Genomic DNA, 5211 nt, shown 5'->3' with positions numbered 1-5211 from the left:
AAATTAATGGGAAAGGCAGCAGAGCTGCTTAAGGATAAAGGTGCTGTGGTTTCTATGTTCCCTGCTGACTGCTTGCACACCAGCAGCCACACACCAGCGTGCTCCTGCTCAGGCATGGGAGTTGTGTTTGTCCCTCTCCCACCGCCGGTGAGAGCTGAGGTGGCAAACCCCGGCAGCTGAAACACAGCCGCATGCCGCCCTGCCCGTGTCGTGGTCCCAGTTTCCCAACAGCAGCTGCTCCAGAGAAATCTGCCTCCTATGTCCCCTCCAGGGCTGACTACAGCTTGTCCCTCCTGCTTTTCAGAATCACTGAAGTACAGTCACACTGTTGGCTTATGATACAGCTGTACCATTTACTAATTTTATACACTGCTTAAAGAAGTTACCTCTAGGGGCATTTAGAAAAAAAAAAAAAAAAAAAACAACAAAAAACCAAAAACCACCACAAAACAGCAGCAAGACATGATTTTTGTGCATTTACATTTCCACCATAATACTGAAGTATCACCTCTTTTAGGTTTGATTTCACCATGGAGTTCCCTTTCCTCTCCCCCTCCCCAGCTAAGAAAACATCCAATTAGTTTGCAACAATGTGAAATTGGTGACATACCTGCTGCCATGCAGGCACTGAAGTCGAAGGCCCTGCTAAACTGTACACTGTTCCCAGGTGACTACAGAGAGAGCATTAGTTTTCAGGAAAGGGCACCCACTGGTTTCTCCAGGTAGCTTCTCTCACACACCATGGGGAGCCCACCTCACTGCTGCTCTGCCCTGCTGAAACCTCGCTGAGATCTGCAGCTCTAAAGAATTGCCCACGGGGGTCTAGAGGAACCGCTCCAAAATACGGAGTGCTCAGGAGTCAGGCTCTTTTCCCAAGTGACAAGCGATAGGACAAGAAGAAACAGACTCAAGTTGCACCAGGGGAGATTTAGACCGGATATTAGGAAAAATTTCTTTACTGAAAGGATTTTCAAGCACTGGAACAGGCTGCCCAGGGAAGTGGTTGAGTCACCAGCCCTGGAGGTATTTAAAAGACGTGTAGATGTGGCACTTAGGGACATGGTTTAGTGGTGGACTTGGCAGTGTTAGGTTAAGGGTTGGACTTGATCTTAAAGGTCTTCTCCAACCTAAATGATTCTATGATTCTAAGGGGCGTGTCAGAGTGGACCTGGTTTGCACATTTGTTACAGACACCTTGGTTGGAGGGGAAGTAGCAGGCACCCCCTAGTCTAATTCTACTCAGCCTAGGGGCAACAGTGGTATCTTGTATAGTTTATTCTTTTTGGTTAATGTGGTTTTGGTGCGTCCTTCCCTTTTTTTTAATTTCTTCAGGCCCCAGATCTTAAGAAATGCAGATTTAAAGGCAAAAAAAATACTTCTTCCTCTCAGATGCAGCCAACATTCTTGACTATTCACATGGAAAAAAATGTACTCATCTCCCCAGTCTATCCCACCTCAGAAGCCCAATACACACTGTTGTTAGGTCACATATATAGAATATGGTTTTATAATCCTATTTTGTCCAATTCCAGGTCTTTTTCATAATGTTTACTATGAGGCAACCACTAAGAAAGCAGAAGAAACCCCTCCATCAGAAGTTATCCAACTATTTTCAGTCCTGTTTAAGCAGAAGAAAAAAAACCTCATAAACAAAACACACTTTGTTTTATAGGAACCTACACCCTCTAGGGAAAAACTCTTTTGCCAAAAGAATTCCCAGCCAGTGCTAACCAGAGTTAATTACAACATGGTATTAAAAGGACAACTTCTTTTCAAATACTTAAGAGCATTGTGAAACAACCTCTGCCAAAATGAAAGGTCTGCTCTCTGCTGGGTTATTGTTCCAGGCTGTCTGCAGACATCACTGCATGAGTTATACTATTCTGACATCATTTTGCAAGTTCAGTGCCCAAAGCACATGCCTGTACTATAACATGGTCTTGACAGGACCTCACATTTCCACCCTAGTAAATCCTAAATAGTTTCCAGAAGTGCTATGTAGAAAATACCCAGGAAGCATGCTGGGTAAGCAATTCAGACGGTCACATGCTCTGGGATTCTTGCTGTCTCTGAAGAACTTCCATATGTCCAGTCTGTAACTCTAAGCAGGTCAAAAAGAAGAAAAAGTTAGTCTGATGCACATTCCTCTGATCTCCGGCACTGTCACAACCGCTGGTTTGGAGTTAGTTACCTGATGCCAGCGCAGCCAGATCCAACACCGCAGACCAAGAACTTCCAGGGAACTTACGTGGGCAAGAATAGACACCACGGAGAAGGCTCACGGCTCTGAACAGCAGATAATGCTCCAAGAGTCACACAACGGACAAGGTCTGCCACTACGGTGACACAGTGAGGATCTGGGGTCCTTGGGCAGTTCTAGATCTGATGCAGGTCTGGAGCAGCAGCATGATGGCCTCACCTAAGTGTAAACCAATAGTTCCTAACCTGGTGAACACTCACAGAACAAAGAGCAATATCAAGATAACCCCTGAGCTGCTGCCATTGTTCAAAGCAACATTGTGAAGGAATGGGAGCTACTCACATGTGGAGCCTATAGGAGGGAAGGGAAATGCTCTGTAGTTTCCTAGAGACGGGGCCTGTTGTGGTTACAGAAGTAGGTTTCTATATTTTCTGCTTAACTCGGGGTTGTTGTGGACAGACAAGGTACCTCATGATGGCATTTGTTAATGAGAGAGGTATAGGAAAGAAGACACCAGAGAGAAATTTAGTTCAAGTGTGTGCAAACACCATCCTTGTGGGCTAAAGCAGGATTTTCCCCTCTCAGATTCCACATCTCTTAGAATATCCACATACTACTTGGAGCCTTATCCTTCTCTTAAATCCCTATTTTAAAGGGGTGTAATATTTTTGCCTGGAGAGCCGAGAATACCTTTTCTCCAGATACAGAGCATCCAATAGTCCCCTAATCCCTCCCCACAAAAGCCAAACAGTACGCACACACCCCAGACAACTGTATTATTAGGAGCTTAGAAGGGAGAAACCAGAAAATTCATACTTATGAGAAGTAAGAATGTATGGCTAGGGTTACACAGCCTACTTAGGAGAAGGCAATTTCCCATGTTTGGCAGAAGAAATTCTTGCCAGAAGGCAAGAAATTGCATGTGCTCTACCAGCACACACCTGCTAGAAACTGCTTATAATGGCTAAAGCACACTTAGTAGCTTTATTAGCAATATTCTACTAAATAGCTTTGGTTCACTAATACCATAGTTTTTGCTAAGGACCTTTTGCCAGCTTGCAAGTATTTGAAGACTTCCACGTTAGTAGATTTTACACTGACAAGTTTTTAGTGTCAACCTGGCTTAAGATGTCATTCAGAAATCCTGGCTTCTAACTGAGGTTTATTCTTTGTAATAAAAGGCCCAGGCTAGAGCCAAGAGTCTCAGAGGCTAATGGGTTAGAGCCAGGCCATGAATAATTGAGGACATGTTCTCCATTTATGGCACTGAGTGGCAGCAACTGGCTGTGAAAAAGCATTTGTGGGAATCCCAGGGTCCTCAGGCCTTTCAGCCGTGAGCCCCTATGGCTGCTGTTCCTCACCATCCCCAACCAAGTCACGGCTGGGGAAGGTGAGGAACAGCACCACTCGCAGTCTGCCCTTCAGCAGCCAGAAATCAGACCTTTTCTGAAGTCTACCAAATTCAGCCTCAATTCCTGAGCAAAGCCAGCAGGGATCAGCCACACCACCACACATGGGAGAGTTACAGAGAAAAGAAGAGCTGCCACATTGAGTACTTGTCACACAGAAACCACCACAGAAAACAAGATGCATTGCGACCTACAGATTGGGTGTGGGCAAGCCTAAACCAATTCCTCTTCCTTTTCCAGAAGGAAGAAAACCTCATGGGAAGAATTATAGCAGCTTCTGAGTTCCTCATGATCACACAGAATGAGGAACGTCACCAGTTCATTACTAGAGGCCTTGCTTAAGGCCACAGGGAGGTCACAACTATACTCCTGCAATATTAATTACTGGCCTGGGACAGCTATATAGCAGCTTATTGGTTATGCACAAAATGCTTCCATGTGCTGAGCTACTGCAGAGGCTGGTGCTGTGGGTTTTGCTAGACAAGCACTGCAGTTCCCAAGAAGTCCGAGTGCTATTCTCATGCCTAGTTCCAGCAGCACACCTTTACCTCTGGAGATGAGCCTGGCCCAAGGAGCAGCAGCAGGTTTCTTGCTCTCTGAAGGTCTGAGGACTTTCTTCCTGGAATCCTTTTTTAGATGAGATTTATAAGCATCAAATGCCCCCCTTTCCCCCCAGACCGACAACACAAAGGAACTGAGGATGGAGGGAAAAAGGAAGAAGATGGGGACAATGAAAGAAGCAGCAGGAGAAGCTCCTCATGCTATCTTCAACGTCCAGAGCTGCTTAGGGCAGAAACCCAAGCAGCAACCCATATACAGTAGTGGAAGACATGCAACAAAATATCCAACTGTGTGCTGCTCTGAGAAATGGAAGGGAAAATTATCCCTAAAAATGCCAAGCATGCAGCACAAATCGTTTACATTTGTAATTACAAGTTATTTTAGCTACCCTGCTGCCAGGAGTAACTAGGAGCAGAAGGAAGTGATCAGTGTCATCATCTTGTCCCCCAGGGACCAGCCGATGCTGCTGATACTGCAGCACCCGGGCTGAGTTTTCCTGGTGGAACACCTCCCTCCAGTGGCCAAAGGCAAGTGGTTTCCACAGAGCTCGGGCAGTTGGGGACCCAAGCTGGGGCCAAGCAGCAGTCCTCACCTTCCCTCCTTTCGCCTTCCAGCTCCACATTAGGCTGAAGGAAAACCAGCAGCGCCCTTCCCCACCTAGCAGCCATCTGGTCAGGTTTGGCAGCTTTGCCATGAAGCATAACCCTCTAAATCCCAGAATCATTCAGGTTGGAAAAGACCCTTGGGATCACCGAGTCCAACTCTCAGCCCGACTCTACAAGTTCTCCCCCACCCCACATCCCCCCCCAGCTCATCCAAACGACCCTTAAACACACCCAGGGGTGGTGACTCCACCCGCTCCCTGGGCAGCCTATTCCACTGTCTGGCCACTCTTTCTGGGAAAATTTTTTTCCTCATGTCCAGTCTGAACCTCCCCTGTTGCAGTTTAAAGCCGTTCCCTCTTGTTCTGTCACTAATTCCCTGGGAGAAGAGACCAGCACCAACCTCTCCACAACGTCCTTTCAGGGAGCTGTAGAGAGT

At 46.5% G+C, this 5211-nt stretch overlaps 1 long non-coding RNA gene across 1 annotated transcript; it reads right to left on the bottom strand.

Moving 5' to 3' along the window:
- Window positions 1-929: 929 nt before the first annotated feature.
- On the bottom strand, window positions 930-4920 carry LOC141916888 (uncharacterized). The gene is made up of 2 exons (XR_012621218.1): window positions 4158-4920; window positions 930-2419 (listed from the first exon to the last, which is right to left on the bottom strand). It is a non-coding gene; the product is annotated as an uncharacterized LOC141916888 (long non-coding RNA).
- Between the last annotated feature and the right edge of the window lie 291 nt (window positions 4921-5211).

The sequence above is a fragment of the Strix aluco genome, chromosome 31 (assembly GCF_031877795.1).
Source record: "Strix aluco isolate bStrAlu1 chromosome 31, bStrAlu1.hap1, whole genome shotgun sequence".
NCBI classification, from domain to species: domain Eukaryota; kingdom Metazoa; phylum Chordata; class Aves; order Strigiformes; family Strigidae; genus Strix; species Strix aluco.
The sequence above is the reverse complement of the archived record's forward strand: the minus strand, read 5'-3'. Positions and strand labels throughout refer to the sequence as shown.